Raw genomic sequence first — 19,813 nt, forward strand, 5'->3', positions numbered from 1 at the left:
TTTTTTTTTCAATTGCTTCTACCTGTCTAGCAGGTAGACAGGTATTTTAAGGCTGCTACATTATTTTGTTGTTTTATTCGCTGAGTCGTGTCTGATTCTTTTCCGACCCCATGGGCTGTAGCCCGCCAGGCTCCTCTCTCCATGGGATTTCCCAGGCAAGAATACCAGAGAGGGTTGCCATTTCCTTCTCCAGATCTTCCCGACCCAGGGATGGCAACGTGCGTCTCCAGAAGTGGCAGGTGGATTCTTTATCACTGAGCCACCAAGGAATCCCCTGCTACATTATTACTACTTTCAATAAAGCAAGTGGTTCTTAAAATGTTCCCCTGACCAACATAAGTATCACCTGAGAGAAATTCAAACTCTCAGGCCCTACAGTACCAGATACCTACAGTATCAGAAATTCTGGATGGAACCAGCAGTCTGTATTTTAGCAAGTCGTCCAGGTGATTCGAGTTCAAGTTAAAGTTCCAGAACGACGCATTAAAGAATTCAAGCCTTTCTTCATTCTCTACACATTTGTAAAATATCCAGTATATAGGACTTATTCTGTGCCAGTTACTATTCTCAAAGTTCCACAGATATTAATTCACGTGGAAAAAAAAAACAACCATAAGAAGTAGGAAGTATCCTTATCCTTATTATACAGATGAAACTTCTTCACAGAGAGGTTAAGCTATCGAAGCTAGGTGGCGGAACCAGAATTCAAACTTATTTCTAATTTGGAGAAAGTAAGCCTACCCGCCTTTTCATGCCTCTCCTCTTCCTAATCAAGTCCCGGTCCTACTCCTTTAGTTCAGCTACTCCTCCTTTTTTCCCATTCAAATTCCCCATCTTGTCCATGTCCTTATTTTCTAACATGATTGCTTTCGTCCTAAACATTTCTTTCCTAAAGCACTGGAATGCAAGTCACAACCTTGCTTTGAGAACCCTTTCTCTGGCCCTAGATGGCATGTTAGTATTATTATGCAGCTGAAGTTTCTTCTATTTCTGAAGTTATTAGAACCTATTAAAGGCCCCCATGTTATTCCTCGTTACCTACTGTCCTGGTCAGTTTCCGCAAGACCACTAGTCTCTTCCTGAGCAACTTTCTCGCTCCCTCCTACGATGCCCTATCTCCTACTCCCTTCCTACAAGGAAACTACTTCTCCCGCCTACCCCCCGAGTCATTTTGCTTGACTAATCCCCAACTGAGAGGACTTCACTCGGCTAAACCTCTCACTTCTCAAACCCGAGCTACCCCCTCGAGGTTTTGTTGGTGGTTTTCCGCCCCCCCCCCCAAAACTCTGCTCTCCCGGGGATCCTCACACACCCAGTTCCCAGTCCAGTATCTCCCATCGCAGACCAGCGGTGGGGGGCAGGGCGCTCCCGTCCCTCCCCAGGCTGTTCAAGGTCTCCAGCGGTCCGACCAACCGAAGCCCCGCCAGAGCTCCCACAGCGCTGCTCTCGCGGATGGCCGCCTTTCTCAGGAGAATCCCCAGCCCCCTCCCTGCCTCCTTCCTCGACGCCCTCACTGGGGATCCCTGCCGCCCTCGGCCTCCCTTCTCCCTCGGACCCGGGCCACTCCCAGTCACCACCACCCCCCCGCCCCCGCCCCACGCCTTCCCCAGCTTTCTCCGCTCGGGCCGCTCCCGGACTTCCCGGGTTCCCCCCTTCTTCAGCACACCTAAAGGTGTCCAGAGTATTCCCGAGTCACCGCGTCCCTCGGACCAGGTCGTAACCGGTCACCCCCTTCTCCGGGACCCCAGATGCTCCTATCTCCCCAAGAAACTACCTCTCACACGCACCGGTCGCCGGTCAGTGTCCCATACCCGACCAGCTAGGCGTCCCGAGGGACCTGCTGGTCTGACCTGCTTGGGTCCGGCCCCGCAGCCTACCTTGCCACACTACGAACTCTGCCGCAGGAACCGGGTGGCTCTCCCACCAGCCCAGTCTGGGCGAACTCGCCGCCGTCGCCGCCCCCGCCCTGGCCCCGTCCGGGGCCGGGCTGGACCCGCTGTCGAGGCCCCCCTCCGGCTGGTTTCCGCCTCGGGAGCGCCGAGATGGAGTTTCCACCCCCACCCCCCGCGACGGCCCCCAGACCTCAGGCCCGCGTTATCCGAACTCACCTGCAGCTGCCGCCGACCAACTCCAGCACCCCTGCCTCTCTACCTCGGGCGCCAGTAGCCACCTAGCGCCTCCACCTCCCCCATGACAACAGTCCCACCCCATTTCACACTTCCTACCTCGCGATTGGATAGTGGGGCGGCAGCTCTCTGCTCTTATTGGTTTAGTTTACCCGTCCGTCAAAGCTTCCTTACCGCCCCTTTTCCTGACCCGGTATTAGCCCCCTCCCGGACCTGGAGCGTCCTAGACTAAGCTTTAGTTGTAATTGGTTGATGGTTGGACAGTTCAAAGTTCTGATAGGCTACCGCAAGTGTCTGTTAAGTCACCTGGCAAAGGATGGTCGGCTCCGGTTGGTTCGAGCTTGGGCACAGTTTGGTTGCGCAGTAGAAAGCGAGGAAGGGACTGACGCTCAAATCCGACGGGAAGGATTAACTCTTTGTGGTAGAGGTGACTGTGCCTTTCTCCAACTTTCTCCCAATAAGGAGAAGCTTATCACTGCCAGCTTACCCAGAGGGTAGTACTTACACAAAACAGCAACATTAGAATTTGTGTATAAAAATCGATTACAACTCGATGAGAGAAACGCTCTATATAGATTAAAATTTTCCCTTGAGGTCCTATGGTGCCCAGTTTCCTTGACGTTCTTTCCAGAAGTCTCCATGCTAAAGGGCAAAGCACAACCGTTTATTTAGCAGAAGTCAGTCCACTTTGGTTGCAGTTAATAAATTGAAGTGGCGTGTTACGAGGTCTCCCCCTTCCAGACTCACTCATGGCTGGCTTCTGGGAAATGACCAGGCAGCCACCAGCAAGTTTGGACTAAATGGGCCACAGATTACCCTTGTGATGCTCTGGAAAAGAGAATTCGGCTCTCTGCAACTTGATTTTTATGCTCAGCAGTTCTTAAATAACTCTACTAGATGTGTGTCAGATACTTAACAATTTGTCTTTTTTTCTAAACCTCTCTTCCTAGCAGTCTAAATTAGGACCGTTGAATGAATTGCAGTTCTTTTCTCATATTGGCACAATGCACCAGAATAAATGATTGCGTTTTTATTCATTTGGGTACAAATCACAGTAGGCACTCTTGAGAAATTTGATGTTGCTATAAAAACTTGTGCTCCTAGAAATGTATATTCTTTTTTTTTTCATTTCAGCTTTTTGCTTTTCTTTTTCACTTCCACCCACTGTTCTTGCTCCTGAATGGCAAAATGCTGGCCTAATTACTCTTTCAATTTCTAAATCAGATTTTAATAAATGTACCTTCCTCACAACTCCACCCAGCATATGTAAACTCAATGGGTCATGAAACATACACTCAAGAATGGATTGGGAAAGTTCAAGGGTACTTCCCCCTTAAGCATCCCTTTATGAGTGGGGACTTCCTGTGGCACCAAGACTAGACCTTGCCCCTTTCTTATTCCTGCTAACTCTTTGTTCCATATCTCTTCTATTTACCCTTCTGTCCTATTTCAGCAAGCTACAAGAAGTGTAAAACTGTGTGGTTCATTATCCCCCCACCAAAGAAAAAATTGTCCATTTTCTAACATGTATTTTTAGTCATTTAAATAAACTATATACTTCTATCACCAAACTAAGGGGAAATTATTCCTCCAGTAACTCTACATAACAGTAAGGTGTCTTTTCCTAGTTTTTTCCCAGAACTTTCCTCCCCCTTCTCTCATCCTCACCTTCCAATTTAGAAATAACCTCCCCTTCAATTCAATGACTCATAAAAAGACTGTGAAAGGAAAGCGGAAAAGCCAAAATAACTACAGAAATGTCTGAATCATTCAATTGAAGGAAAGATCAGACATTGACCATGATAGGATGGCATTCAAGACATAAGGCAAGCCTTAACTAACATCCCATAACAAAAGAAGTAACATGTAAATGTGAAGATGCTCCAGTGAAAAGGAGGTAGCAGTATGTCCGAAGGTTTTGAAGGTATTACCAGCAGCTTTCTTCTCTCTAGTCTTGGCAGTGTGTCCTACCTACCAATTTTAGAGCAAGTTAGAAGGCAGTTAATGTCCTGGCAGATAGAAAACAATAACGTCATAGGAGGGCATGACCATTATTATGGTACTTTCGGTAATAATGGCTCTTTCACAGTCATAGTGACTATGAACATAGAATTAGGCCAGCCTTACTAAGAGGACTTGCCATGGAAGTTCAGGAACTCAACAAAATTATTATCACAAAACTAGGAAAATTGCCACAAAGTTCAGCTATTCCTTTTATTTCATTGTATCTATTTATTTATTTTCACCACACAACATAGCATGTGGGATCTTAATTCCTCCACCAGGGATGGAACCTGCACCCACTATAGTGGAAGCATGAAGTCTTAACCATTGGACCACCAGGGAAGTCACCCTTCTATTGCATATACTAGAGTGAAAAACTTGGCTTAAAACTCAACATTCAGAAAATTAAGATCATGGCATCCGGTCCCATCACTTCATGGCAAATACATGGGGAAACAATGGAAACAGTGACAGACTTTATTTTCTTGGGCTCCAAAATAACTGCAGATGGTGACTTCAACCTTAAAATTGAAAGACCCTTGGTCCTTGAAAGAAAAGCTATGACCAACCTAGACAGTATATTAAAAAGCAGAGACATTACTTTGCCAACAAAGGTCTGTCTAGTCAAAGCTATGGTTTTTCCAGTAGTCATGTATGGATGTAAGAGTTGGACTATAAAGAAAACTGAGCACCAAAGAATTGACGCTTTTGGTCTGTGGTGTTGGAGAAGATTCTTGAGAGTCTCTTGGACTGCAAGGAGATCCAACCAGTCAATCCTAAAGGAAATCAGTCCTAAATGTCTTTGGAAGGACTGAAGCTGAAGCTGAAACTCCAATACTTAGGCCACCTCGTGTGAAGAACTGACTCTTTGGAAAAGACCCTAATGCTGGGAAAGATTGAAGGCAGAAGGAGAAGGGGGTGACAGAGGATGAGATGGTTGGATGGCATCACTAACTCGATGGACATGAGTTTGAGTAAGCTCTGAGAGTTGGTGACGGACAGGGAAGCTTGGCATGCTGCAGTCCATGGGGTCGCAAAGAGTCGGACACGACTGAGCAACTGAACTGAAAAAAGAAAAAGGCATTCATATATGTTTTTGTTCATATGTGCATATACACTTCTATCACTCCCATTCCTTGTGAAAATCAGTTAAGAGGGAAAATGTAGTATAAACACATACAACCCAGTAAGAGAGAAAACCTTAAAGAAGGAAGGTTTTAAGGAATATTCTTTGATGCAGCAGAAGGCTATTCTGTTATTGAAGCCCATGCAGTAACTGGAAAAGTTATTGCTTGTACCCTACATTTTGATTTTGTGTCCACAAAGTAATCTTATAATGCAATTACTCCATCCAACTTCTCTTTTCTTTCCTGTGTTAGGTGCTTCTCCACCACTCTCAAGGCCCGCTCTTAAAAAGCAAGGACACTGGAGTCAGGGAGTCTGCAACTCTGTGTTGCGTGGCTGGTTGTGGAGGTGGCACAGATGGTATCTGTGAAGAACCACTTGAGCAAAACCAGCATGGCAGGTGTATTAAAGGCAAAAATAGCCTTTATAAATCCTGATTAAGTGGGAAATGATGGACTCAGAGTGATGGCCCAATATCTAAGTGGTATGGTTTGCCTTGGGCTCTCATATGTGCTGGTGCATTTTGCTCTCTTTTCTTTGCTACTCCTCTCTTTGATCATACCATTTTTCAAGGGAGCAAAACCCAAGTGTCTTTACATTTCTATTTTAGTCCAGGAGGACAAACTCACTATGAAAATTCCATTTGGCTGTTTTTGTTTGTTTTGGGGGGGATTTTTTTTTTTTCCTCTCTGGTTTCTGCGCATAATTCCAAATGGATTAGAGAAGCAAACAGTCGGTGGAAAATAAAATCAGTCAGATAAACAGACGAGGGTCAGAGCTGCCTGCTGCTAGCAGTTAGGGGCAAAGTCATAATATTTGATAAGAGATGGTTCCCTGAGCTTAGGATCCCTGAAAGTGGAGGTTGACAGGGATATAGGGGTTGGAGAAAAGGGAGGAAAGAGACAAAAGTGAGACAGAGACAGAGAGAGTGAGAGCTGAGAGAGAGAAAGCCCTTGGAGAAGAGGGTAATGAACATGAGAGCGTCAAGAGGCCACAGTCAGAGTGCTGAAACAGCTTAGAGTCCAACCCCCAACCGCCCCAGATATGGACTTTACACAAGGTTGCACAATGGAACCAACAAAGTGCAGCCTCTGCCACTAGTTGAAAGGAGAATGGGGCCAGAACTCTACCCTATGGCATCATTGCTCTGTTGCCACCTGGAAATAGCACTGAGCTCAAAGCCTGCTGCTTTGGCACCAGGCAAAGCCGACAAGGAAGGCTACATTCCTGCAGCCAGCCAGTGAACGCATCTTCTTTTGATTTCATAAAGGTGACCACTGGCATGAAGCTCTGGGTAAACAAAGGGAAATTTTCTGGAAGAAGATGTTTTTGCCATCCCAAACTGGGGAGCTTCCAACAAAGGGATGTGCCAAGTTGTTTTCCATGCTGGAACAAAGCACTGTGGTTTCAAAATTCAAGACTCTGTTCCTTGGATGGGAAGAAGCAAAAAAAAAAATTTTAAAAGTCAGTGGAAAAGGGTGTCCTTTCAGGCAGAACCATTTGATTTCCAATTCTAGGGCTCATGTGATTTTTAAGTAGCACACCATACCATCTCGTTACTCAATGCAGGCATTTTCATCCTCAAGAAAAGTCCTCTACCCACCTTGCATAGCATAGGTAAGATGGCTTGAGTGCTTGTAAAAGGGACGGGTTGCAGCTCTTAGCTCTGCCATTGTTCTATTGAATGGAGCCCCTGGTTACTATCACCAGATCTATGGGTGGACCAGCCATTCTTCTGCAACAGGGAGTGGACCACTCAAAGCACTTAGCACCATTTAAACTTTTGTCCATCCCAGTTTTACACACACATACACACACAGAGTTTCCTGGAAACCGGGCTGTCCTCCAAGGATTTCAGAGAGTAAAATGCCTTCTAGAACTCCAGTTTCCTAATCACTTGGAATCTCATAAGAAAGTAGACCTGAACTCAGACCCTGAAACTAAATGTGTTCAGATCCTGGCTCTGCTATTTCTAGCCGTGTGACTCTGGGAAAGTTGATTCATTTACCTAAACTTCAGTTTCTTCATCTACAAAGTGGAATATATATTAGCTATATCTTGCTGGATAACAAATTATCCCAAAATTTAGTAACTTAAAACAACATTTATTACCTCTGTCTCTGTGGGTCAGAAATCCTGGTGTAACTTAACTGGGTCCTCTGGCTCTGGGTGTCTCACAAGGGTGCAGTCACCTCAAGGCTCAATTAGGATGAACCTGCACCCTAGCTCAGTCTTATCATTGTCGGCAGGATTCCTTAGCTCACAAGCTTTAGCCTAAGGCCTTAGATCCTCATGAGCTGTTGGCTCAGGACCTCTGTATGCCTTACCTGTGAATCTCTCCATAGAGCATCTCAAAATGTAGCAGCTTACTTCATCACAGCAAGCCAGCACAAGGGAAAAAGAGAGGGTCAATGAGAGAGAGACTGCTAAAAAGACAGAAGTCAGTCTTTTGCAATCTACTCACAGAAGTGACATCCCAGTATTCTTGCCACATTCTGTTAGTCAAAAGCAAGTCATTGGGTCCAGCCCACACTCAAGGAAAGGGGATTGCACAACGGTGCAAATACCAGGAGGGGGATTATTGGAGTCACTTCAGAAGCAGCCTAACATATGATGATAATAATAATAATACCTACTTACAGATTTTGTTTAAAGGTTAAAGCAGAGAATGTGTTCAATTCAGAGCCTGGCATATATTATGTACCTAGTGTATACAATACTATTCTATTAATTTCATTATTGAGTATATAATGATTGGTTTTCTCTCCCTTCTAGCTACTCAGAGGAAACTTTTATGAGCAATAAGTGAGATAATCGACATAGTTCAGGAAGGACCTGATGCATGGTAAATTCTCATTAATTATTATTAATGTTAATTGTTATTAACATTATATGAGTGTGTGATATCTGTTCCCTTGCCAAGCTAATGGGCAGATATGCAATGTCCAGAATGGTCTTATTTTCAAATATTTTGTCTCATTTATCCACATGTACCCTATACTTGCCAGACCACAATTCCAGATTTGGGGCTCAGAAAATATGAGCAACAAAGCCATGATCCAGTCTAATTTCCTGCCTGCCTTATATTAAGCAAGGCATGCTCAAAACCAGCAAGATTGGGTAATTAAGGCAGCAGCTCAAATTTTCAGAAGTCTGAACCTGGCTCCATTAAAGTTGCAGAGAGAGGGGGTGTACCCAGAATGAGCAAGGACATGGCTGTGTGACTTTTGCCCCTTTCACTGGTCACTCTGCAGTCTCCTGTCAATCCCTAACAGGATGAGAGAAAGAGGGATCCTACCAGGCTCTGTGGATGGCGTGAGGGCACCCAAAGGGCAGACTGCATCCCTGGACTGGGAGCAGTCAGAATCAAGAGGCTGAAGAGAGAGCAATTTTGCAATTAGAAAGTTGGAAGTAGAAAGCCCAGTTTACAACATGAATGAAAGATCACTATGAGGTTAGAGTGACCAGCAGGGCTGGGTTGAGTGGCTTCCTTATAAAGAAGGAGGATATTGAGGACTGGCCTGTAGCCAGAGAAAATGAGGAACTATTATCAAGGAAACCCCATTATTTTGGCTTTGAGTCATTTCTCAGGGCTCACACATGATTATATTATAAAAAAAATGTGGTGGTGGCAGGGGGTGGAGGGGCAGGGCGAGAACTCCTAAAGCATAAATGATCTTTAAACCAAAAACATTGTAGAAACACAAAGGTCCAAATGCATAGCTCACCTCATCCCATCTTTTCAGGCCAGGAATATCTACTCAAATATTCTCTCCCCCTTCCTCCCTCCACTCTCTTTACATTTGTACAGGTTCTTTCCTTTTGTCAGTGTTCCAGGCAGAAGAAAAAACTATCCTTACAAGGAAATGCCTTAGGATCTTTTCAATTGGAGCTGTTTTCTGATCCAAAGTCACCATCTTAAGCAGTTTTTCTGTGGTGCTAGACCATTAGCGCTCAGTAAATACTCACAGATAATAACAGTTACACTTCTGCCTTCAAATCAAGACACCTGGGCAGGTGGGATTTAAACAGGCCCCTTGATTTTCTGAGATGCCACAACCCTGGCCTCTGCTTCTCTGGGCCTGTTCCTAGGTGTTTCCAGATTTGTGCACAGAAGAGCTCAAAGCAGAAGTCGGGGGGAAAGATCTGTGAGGTTAAAGGAGAGGCATGTAGCAACATCAAGTTCCTCTTCCTGTCACTTGTCTCCTCTTCTTCTAACTCTATGTTTCCTCTGGGTTTGAGAAAGAGGAGAATTATAAGTCTCAACACTTCTCAGTAGCCAGAGAAGATCTCTGTCTGCTGTTTTGCAGGATGGCCAATTTTAGAAGGGAAAGAAGGGCTGAGAAGATGAAGACTTGCCCCCAGGAAACCTATCTACACAATAGGGATGGTGTGTTTATTTATTCAGCCTTTTCCTCCAGGCAGCCAGAGCAGCAGCCATTTCATTTTGCCCTCAGGAAGTGTATTTAGTAGTAGGCTTTCTTTCTTTTCCTGTTAGTTTCCTGCAAAAGGACATCAGTGTCTTCTCAGAGCCACAGCTGATAGGAAAGGATGTTATTGCTCAAGGGAAGGCAGACAAGCGTATTTCCCGAGTCAGACCCAGATCATCCCCAGGGCCCGGAGGGTGCAGCCTGGGCTGTGGAAATAGAAGAACCTGATTTTCACTCCCATTTCCCTCATGCCATCTTCCTCCCTGAAATACTCTCTAGTATAACAATAATTACATCTTCCACTTATGTAGAATTTCACACTTTACCAAGGTAAGCATCACACTATACAGTAGCTGAGTCGGAGGCACTGTATTTGATGGAGACTGGGATTTACTTTGGGGGGTTACTATTATGTAAAGGGGAAATCATATACCAATCATATAGGTTTACTCTAAGTAGGATGAAATGGCTGGATGGCATCACCAACTCGACGGACATCAGTTTGAGCAAGCTCCTGGAGATGGTGATATACAGGGAAGCCTGGCCTGCTGCAGTCCATGGGGTCATGAAGAGTCAGGCGTGACTGAGCACACACACTGAGCATACACACACCCTAAGTTAGGTTCCCTTTACTGGGTCCTACTCATTCTACAGATCTCACTTTCAAAGTGATAACTACAGTGGGGCCTGCTGACATCTCCTCTCCCAGGCACCACTGGGTTGGACTCATATATATTGCACTTCCGTTTTGGATACACACATCCCATGAGTAAATTTGCATGGAACTCATCCTCCTACAGCACTGTGATATCAGGAACCCATCCATCCTGCTCACAGTTCCTAGCACGGGACCTGACCCAAAGTAGTTCACTAAATGTTCAGTGAATGAATGAGTCAGGAGTTGTCTCTAGGAGCTGCCTTCCTTCCCTACACCATCATTTATTTTGGGGTGGTGCTATGGGAGTTGTAAAAAAAAGCGTGTGCCAATTATCATGTAATGATCACTAGTGGTTAGTAGTAATTCGTAGGTAAAAGCACAGTGGTGGTATATGACTAAATAAAACATTCCACCAGTGTGGAATGTGGCCTTCCCTGCATTATGTGTATATGCATAATGTGGCCTTCCCTGCATTATGAATTTGAAATCTCATTTTCTGTCTTCATTGGACCCACAGAGAGACAGGGTCATTCCTTCAGTTGCCAACAGTGGGGAGAGGGAGAACTCAGTTTCCTCTGATTGAGCGAAACCATTCTGGTCTGAAAATTAAATGAAAATGCTGGGCCAGTAGTGGCCCTCTGCTACTTCCCTCTCAGGTTCTTAGATGGATTTCCCCATCACAGGTCTGCACTGAGTCACCCCTGCTCCAGATAAAAAAAATTAAAAAGTCAGCTCCCTCAGGGTGAGTGATGGAAACATAGACGCAGCCTGCTAATCTTCCCATTGTGGGTCAAGGTTCATGGCCTTGGCCCCCTCCTTGGGAACAAAGAGGACAAGCTGAAAGGAAAGACAAGACTTTTCCTTCTCATTCTTTCCTACCTCAAAAGCTCTTGGTCTGTGGCTTCCTCTTGCTCTGCAGAGGGGACGTGAGGATGAAGACAGAGGGGAAGAATACCACAGGATAAGCACTTTGATGGGCCTGAGATTGTCAGGGAGCTGTGAATTTGGATGAAGGATTGTAAGACATGAAGAATCCCTAGAGATTCTTCAACAATTCTCACATTCCAAATAACCAAGGCACAGCCCAGTTGCCAGGACACAGGGAACCAGAAATGCAATCAGCGGGTGGTGATGACAGCAAAGAAGCGAGCAGATCTGACACCCCAGCCCCTACGAAGAACTGTGCCCCAGGGGAGCACCATAGACAGCTGCAGGTGGGGTGGTGAAGACAGGGAGTGAGTGTTGAGCATGAGACCTTGAATCAGGAGGCCCACACTCTTATTTCCAGCTCAGTCATCAACTGATGGAAGGATCCCATGCCTAAGATGACTGTCAGAGATGTGGCTTAATAGGTTAACCATGGAATGGGCACATATTTATGAGATGCTTTGAAATCTCTAGATGAAAAGAAATGGCAGGAAAAGCTATTATTATTTTGAGTGTCGATTCATAGAGGAGCCAGCTCATCTTTGAGCTCCTGTATTGGAATCAGAGGCCACAGTATTTTCATCTTGGGTGGAGCAGTCCCTGGAGATCTGTTTTCTAAGAACTTCAATTGAGAGCAAGTTCATTGTTGAAGTCCGCAAGGAATCCAACCAAAAATCTCATCACTGGAGTATTACAAATTTCCAACCAAGCCCCAGTAAGTTTTCTGGGCAAACAGATCCTGGCCAGACCTAACTTGCCTGGAGGCATGCATAGGCTACGACATGGTAACGCTTCTCTTTCCCTGTCACTCTCCTAGGCTTCTTTCTCCTCCTGTTCTTTTTTTTTTCTCTCTCTTGTTCTTTTTACATGTGCATAAGGCTACTTGGAAACTCTGACTTATCAAAGAATATTTATAGAGATTCCAAAATTAACACACCAATTGTGGTTCTCCACCTACCATTTAGCACCCCCACACACACTTTTTTAAGGAAGTGGTCAAACCAGACCCTTTTTCATTCTACTTGGATGGTCTGTGACCCTGGTATTCTACTTTCTCTATTCATTCCCTTGTACACTTTACTGTAAATACTCCTGTCCCCCTACCTCCATTCCAAAGGGTTATGTTAGTCATTGAGTTCTTAAATGAAAGCATATTCTCCTTCCTGGCGTCTCCAACGCTAACAGGCTGACTAGACTCATAACAGGACTTTAACCCAAAACCTTCAACAGTGCTTTCCTTGCCCTGAATGACCTAAGCAGTAATAATCCCAGGTCACAATCATCACAGAAACAGATATTATTTTTCTACTATTGCACTAAGTGGACAAAGGTTGTCTTACTCATGCAGAAGGATCACTTAATAAAGCTAGAGCTGCTTGTAAACCAAAAAAATCTCAAGAATGGGCATGTGACTGCTAGGCATGCTTTAGGGGGTAAGCTAAGTCTATAGTATCACAAACAGCATGGGTAAGACCAAAAGGAACTCTGCTCTCAAATCCCCAAATCCTAGGATTACAATGTAACTGACAAACTTTCAGTACTGTTAGGATGAGGACTGATAGAAAGAAAAAGAATATTTTCAAGCTATAGACAAGAAGCGCATGGAACTCAATATCCAATGAAGGAATATAGTCAGAATACAGAAATAATTAGAGCAAACTTGTGAAGTGCAGAAGCACACATGAGTGAACCAGGCAGTCCTATATCAATGTCCAGGTTCCTCTCCTAGTTTCAGGGATTCTACTTCATTAGATTGGAGTAGGTGTACTTTAGTTTTGCAAAGCTCCACCAAGTGATTCTGATTCCTAACCAGGTTTAAGAAACACTACTTGAATAACCCTTCATCCAAGGTAAGAGGCTATTAAATGGACTATAGGTCTGAGCCAACCTGGTAATCCTTTGGTCCTAATTGTCAGACTGCTTGGTTAGTGAATGACAACTTCGAGACGGATAACAGCTGATGTCTTTGTGACACGGAGCAAGCTCCAGAGTAGCAGTTAGACTCGAGCCACAGATCAAATGTACTAATATAATAGTCCTCTAGTCCCTGGCTCGTTTAGAACCTTTTCCAAGATTTTCGAGACTTTCCCACCTCAGAGATGAATTAACTGGAGACTTTTAGAACAAACTTTGGAAGGAAATATTCAAATCTTCTTACCACTATACAATGCAGACTTCTTTAAACATTTCCCTTGTTTTTTATGCATAGTGCTTAGAATACTAGACATTTATTCATTCAGTAAATATCCATTTACTAAAACTTAAGCCACATAATCTATGTTAATAGTTTGCTGCTGAGGATATAAGCTAATGTGTGTTTAGTAGCTCAGTTGTGTCTGACTCTTTGCGACCCCATGGACTGCAGCCCACCAGGCTCCTCTGTCCATGGGGATTCTCCAGAAATGAATACTGGAGTGGGTAGCCTTTCGCTTCTCCAGGGGACCTTCCCAACCCAGGGATCAAACCCAGGTCTCTCACATTGCAGGCAGATTCTTTACCATCTGAGCCACCAGGGAAGCTGAGGATATAAATAAGCTAACGAGACAGTAGTAAAACAAATGTGAAACAAACGTGGTCTCTAGCTTCACTAGTAAACTTTTAAAATTTTATTATAATGGCTGGGTACAGTGGAACAACCATCCCAGGATATTCTATGAGGGCAATTTTACTCTCTTAGGAATAGAACATTTCAGTTCTAGATATAGCTCACCTGAGGCTAAAAACAACTATAAAATAAAATGCCCTCTTTTTTTCCAAATGTACCTACAAGTAAAGAATAAAATGAACCTCCAGAAGATAAAAATTATGTTTTGTTCACCTTTGAATCCAACTTACCGCATACAGTACCTTGTGCCTAGTAAGGGTCAGTGTTTCTGAATGAGTGAATGAATGAACGAAGCTTGAATCTCAGTTCTGCTGCTTATTGTACATCCTGTAAAAGGAATCTTTCTGACCCTCTGATTCCTCATAGTTGAGGCAATAACTACCCTGACTACTTGTCATATGATTCGAAATCACATGGTCACTAGCACTGTAGCTGGCATAAGACAGGCAGGTACTCAACAAGTGCTCAGGGGGAGGGTACATGGCTGTTATTGAGAAAACAGGGAAATAAAAATTTCTAGGGACCAACTTGTATGGTCAGACTGACACCTGGTGGTGCAGATTTAGAACCTAAACCAAAAGAATAGTCAATTGCTGGTTTGACACTTAAGTTAGGGAGTAACTAGGAACTAATACGAACTGCTTTACAAGTAACTTTTTTTTTTTTTTTTGCACACAAGTAACATTTAATCCTCACCAGTGATTTTTCAATCCTGACTGTATGTTAGAATAATCCGTGGACCTTTTATAATATATTGCATTGATTTCACCCTCAGAGATTCTGACTGGATTTGTAGGACAGGCTGTCACATTTTTAAAAAGCAATGTTAATATGTAACTGGGTTGAGAACCACTGCAAAAGACCCTTGAGATCGTATTATTCTTCCCATTTTACAAATGTGAAAGTAAAATTCAGAATGATAAAGTAATTTCTGCAGACTCACATGGTTACTAGTGTAGCAGAAGGGAATTTGAACATGAGTCTACCATTTTTCTCTACATCACATTGACTTGGCAGAGGCTTTTGGAAGTCTGGTGTGCTCCACTTAGCTTCTGCCCATGAAAGACTCAAACTCAGAGGTCCTGTGGAATTCCATGACCCTACGAGGGTGAAGCACTCCAAAAAACAGTTTGGTGTTGAAGGGGTAATGTGACCCCAATGAAGGCACTGACTTCCCAAATACTCTCTATAGAATTCCTCTTCTTAAGAGCTTTAAACTCTCCTTCTCTGTTGATGGATAAATGAGCAATGTGAGGTTGCTTGATTCTGAATTGAAAAGCTACAAGATACATTTAACGTTTTCTTTCTTTTCTGAGGTCTGGGATATGTTAGAGAAGTGAAACAGTTTAGTCATCCATTATTGCGTTCCAGGAAACAGCCTCCTATGCAGTTACTGCACACTCAGCATGTCTGGCCAAAAACAGTCAAGGTGATAGGCATCAGCAGGTAAAGAAGAATGAAAGGGTTAAATCCAAACATCTGAGACGGTGTCCTGAACTGGCCTCCCAAAGAGGTTCTCAGAGGACAGATGGTTTTGAAAGGCATGGGAAGCACATGTTCTTTCCAAACCTACCCTGTAGAAAGTGCCAACTCAGTCCAAGCCTGGAAAATGAATGGGCTCGTTGAGGAAGCCTGCAGCATCTTATAGAGCTGGCTCAATTACTTGCTAGGATGATTTCCCTGGACTTTATGAGGATTATTTCTTCAGTTGGTGTTGGAAGCATATGGGAGCAGGCTGAGGGTGCTGAGGTTCAGCCAAGTGGGCAATAGTCTAGAAACTCACCATCTGAAAAGCCTATACCAGGGATCACAAACTGTCAGCCCAAGGGCAAAATTTAGCCCATAAATGTGTTTGGCACAGTGTTAGCTTTCAGGGTCTTTAATATTTTTAAGTTAATGGCCAATATTTTACGCTGGAGAAGTATTATGCCTTGACTGTCCTGGTTACAACTATTATCCCAGAATCTAGAACACTGCCTGGAACAGAATAACTCTTTAATTTTTTTTTTAATTTATATTTCTTAAAAAAAACCCTATGAATTAGGAATTATTGTCACCATTTTACAACAAATAAAATAAACCTCAGAGAACTAAATAATTCACCTAAGGTCACATAATTGATAAGCAGCAAAATATTTGGACTCAAGCATGTCGACTTTCAAATCAATGTTCTGGTCACTGCTCCACACTGCCCAGCATCCTGCATTGGTGGGCCTTTCACAGTCATGAAGCCATTTCGGTTTAAACTTTTAAAAACAGCTTAATTGAGATACAATTAACATACTATACAATTTACCCATTTAAAGTGTATGATGTAGTCCAGTGGCTAAGGCTCTATGCGATTCCCCTGCAGGGGGCACAGATTTAATCCGTGTTCAGGGAACTAAGATCCAACAGGCCTCCAGGTGTGGTAAAAAAAAATGTATGATGCAATGTTTTTTGGTATATTCAGAAGGTTGCACAATCATCACCCCAAGATATTTTTAGAATGTATTTGTTCCCCCTAAAAAACACCCATTAACAGTCAATTCCTGTTCCCTTCTCCAACCCTCCCTCCCTAATTCCCACCTCTCCCAGTCCTAAATAATCTGTAATCTACTTTCTGTTTCTATAAACTGCTTATTATGTAATCTACCACAAAGGAGAGGAGAATATACAATGGGGAAAAGATAGTCTCTTTAGCAAGTGATCCTGGGAAAACTGGACAGCTACATATAAAAGAATGAAATTAGAACACTCCCTCACTATACACAAAAATAAACTAAAATGATTAAAATACCTAAATATGAGACATGATACCATAAAATTTCTAGAAGAGAAATAGGCAAAACATTCTCTGACTTAAATCATAGCAATATTTTTTGGACCTGTCTCCTAAGACAAAGGAAACAAAAGCAAAAATAAACAAATGGTTCTTAATCAAACTTACAAGCTTTTGCATAGCAAAGGAAACCATCAACGAAATGACAAGACAACCTATGGACTGGGAAAAAATATTTGCAAATGATACAATTGACAAGAGGTTAACATCCAAAATGTACAAACAGCTTATACAATGCATTAAAAAAAAAAAAAAAAAAAACACAACCCAATCAAAAAATGGGCAGAAGACCTAAAGAAACACTGCTCCAAAGAAGAAATACAGATGGCCAACAGGCACATGAAAAGATGCTCAACGCTGATAATTATTAGAGAAAGACAAATCAAAACCACATGCTGACCAGCATGGCTATCATCAAAAAGTCTGTAAAAAAACAAATGCTGGAGAGAGTTGGAGAAAGGGGATCTCTGCTACACTATTGTACATGCATGCATGCTAAGTCGCTCAGTCATGTCTGACTCTGTGTGAACCTGCGGACTGTAACTCACCAGGCTCCTCTGTCCGTGGGATTCTCCAGGCAAGAATACTGGAGTGGGTTGCCATGCCCTCCTCCAGGGGATCTTCCCAACCCAGGGACTGAACCTTCGTCTCTTACGTGTCCAGCATTGGCAAGCAGGTTCTTTATCATTTGTGCCACTAGCGCCACCTGGGAAGCCCCCCTGCACTACTGGTGGGAATGTAAATTGGTGTAGCTGCTATGGAAAACAGTATGGAGGTTCCTCAAAAAGCTCAAAATAAAGCAGCCACATGATCCGGCAATTCCACCGCTGGGCGTGCAACTGAAAAGTTGAAAACTCTGGTTCAAAAAGATACATGCACTCCAATGTTCATAGCAGCACAATTTACAATAGTCAGGACATGGAAATAACCCAAGTGCCCTTCAGCAGACAACTGGTTTAAGAAGGAACACACACACACACAAAATTTGTCTACTTTGAAAATTTCATATAAATGAAATCATACAATATATGGTCTTTTGTAACTGGCTTCTTTCACTTAGCATAAGTTTCAGCCAGGTTGTAGCATTTATCAGTACTTCATCATTTTTTAAACATTGAAGTATATTGATTTATAATGTGTTTGTTTCAAGTATACAGCTAAGTGAATCAATTATACATATATATTCTTTTTCAGATTCTTTTTCATTATAGGTTATTAATGATATTGAATATAGTTCCCTGTGCTATATAAGTTTTTATTGTTTATCTGTTTTATATATGTGAGTGAGTGAGTGAAAGTTGCTCAGATGTGTCCAACTCTTTGTGACCCCTTGGACTGTATAGTACATGAATAGTCTAGGCCAGAATACAGGAGTGGGTAGCCTATCCCTACTCCAGAGGATCTTCTTGACCCAGGAAGTGAACCAGGGTCTCCTGCATTGCAGGTGGATTCTTTACCAACTGAGCTATCAGGGAATCATTTTATATATAGTAGTGTGTATCTGCTAATGCCAGATTCCGAACTAATTCCTCTCCACCTCCTTTCCCCTTTGGTTACCATAAGTTTGTTTTCAATGTCTGGTGAGTCTATTTCTGTTTTATAAATAAGTTCATTTGTATCATTTTTTTTTAGGTTCCACATATAAGTGATATCATATGATATTTGATTTCTCTGTCTTCCAAACTTCATTTAGTATGATAATCTCTAGGTCCATCCATATTGCTGCAAATGGATCATTTCATTCTTTTTACGGCTGAGTAATATTCCATTGTATGTATATGTATGTGCATGCATATATATATCTCAATCTTCTTTATCCATTCATCTGTCATTGCACTAGTACTTCACTACATTTTATTGATGAGTAATATTTTATTGTATGGATAAATCAAAGTTTATTTATCCATCTGTCAGTTGATGGACATTTGGGTTGTTTCCACTTCTTGGCTATTATGAATAGTATTGCTAAAACATTCATGTCAATTTAGATTTTTGACATTGTTTCAAAAGTTCGTCATTGTAAATTTTTGTGTTAAAAAACAATAGTTTAAGTGTACACTAAAAACCTACCATATTTTAAAAAATATCATTCTGGTACTTAATTTTTAAATATACAGCTGAAATCTCAAAAAAGTGGGAGTATCCAGCTCACTCTTGACTTCTGAGAGGCTCTGATGCTGCCTCCAACAAATGAGCCCATTTTATCAACCAAGACAACAAATTTCTCAGAGTCAGAAAAACTGTCTTGTACTTCTTGGGATATCCATGATGCCTCAATAATACATGCATTTGGTAACTATTTGCTGACAGTATAGTTCTAGAAATGATAGGGTGGAGTGGGAGGATTAAGTGATAACCAGTGGGAGGCTGTGGGAGGGGAGAGAATAAATTCTAACAGGTGTTTTCTTTCTGAGTCACCAACCCCTTTTCACTGCTCAGGAAATTTCTGTTGATGTAGTTCACTAGGAATGCTAACAGATGGTATGTGTAAACTAGTAAAGACATGAATCTTGATGGAAAAATGGAAAATTTCTCTAGATCTTGGCCAGGAGAAGGTCAGCATGGTGTTTCTTGAACAAGCTGGACTAAGCAGAAGCTACCTTTTCACAGTAGGATTGGCAGCAGTCCTTTGTCTAATTCGACCTATGGAGTTAGTGAATGTCTGTGGCAGAAGAAAGGAGAAGAAAGATGAAAATAGGAGCAATGGAAAGATGATAGCCGAGACATTCTGGTTGGGAAGAGAGTCTTACAACAGCCTCAGCCTGGAAGGACAGGCAAGGATTTGTGGGGCCTCTGGAGTATTTTGTCATTATAACATTTTATTAATATGAATAGATTCAGTTTCCCTAGTGGCTCAGACAGTAAAGAATCTGCCTGCAATGCAGGAGACCCAGGTTCGATCCCTGGGTCAGAAAGATCCCCTGGAGGAGGGCATGGCAACCCACTCCAGTATTCTTGCCTGGAGAATTCCATGGACAGAGGAGCCTGGTGGGCAACAGTCCCCAAGGGGTCACAAAGAATCAGACACAACTGAGCAACTAACACACACACACACAAAGTACAAGGGTAAGGAGATGGATGTCCAGCTTCTTAACTGTGAAGTAACAAGTGAACCGA

General features: G+C 42.8%; 1 protein-coding gene across 10 annotated transcripts in view; it reads right to left on the reverse strand.

The window, feature by feature from the left end:
* Positions 1 to 2,219, reverse strand: part of NUMB (NUMB endocytic adaptor protein) — a 175,049-nt gene extending 172,830 nt beyond the window's left edge. For 3 of the 10 annotated variants that reach the window (XM_043472493.1, XM_043472494.1, XM_043472492.1), the window contains exon 1: positions 1,878 to 1,901. The gene's annotated coding sequence lies outside the window, so the exon portion shown is untranslated. Of the gene's footprint in view, positions 1 to 1,877; positions 1,985 to 2,108 lie in introns of those variants that run through there. The other 7 variants (XM_043472487.1, XM_043472485.1, XM_043472490.1 and 4 more) reach the window with 5 other exon arrangements.
* Positions 2,220 to 19,813: the final 17,594 nt, after the last annotated feature.

This window comes from Cervus canadensis, chromosome 6 (assembly GCF_019320065.1).
Source record: "Cervus canadensis isolate Bull #8, Minnesota chromosome 6, ASM1932006v1, whole genome shotgun sequence".
Classification (NCBI taxonomy): Eukaryota; Metazoa; Chordata; class Mammalia; order Artiodactyla; family Cervidae; genus Cervus; species Cervus canadensis.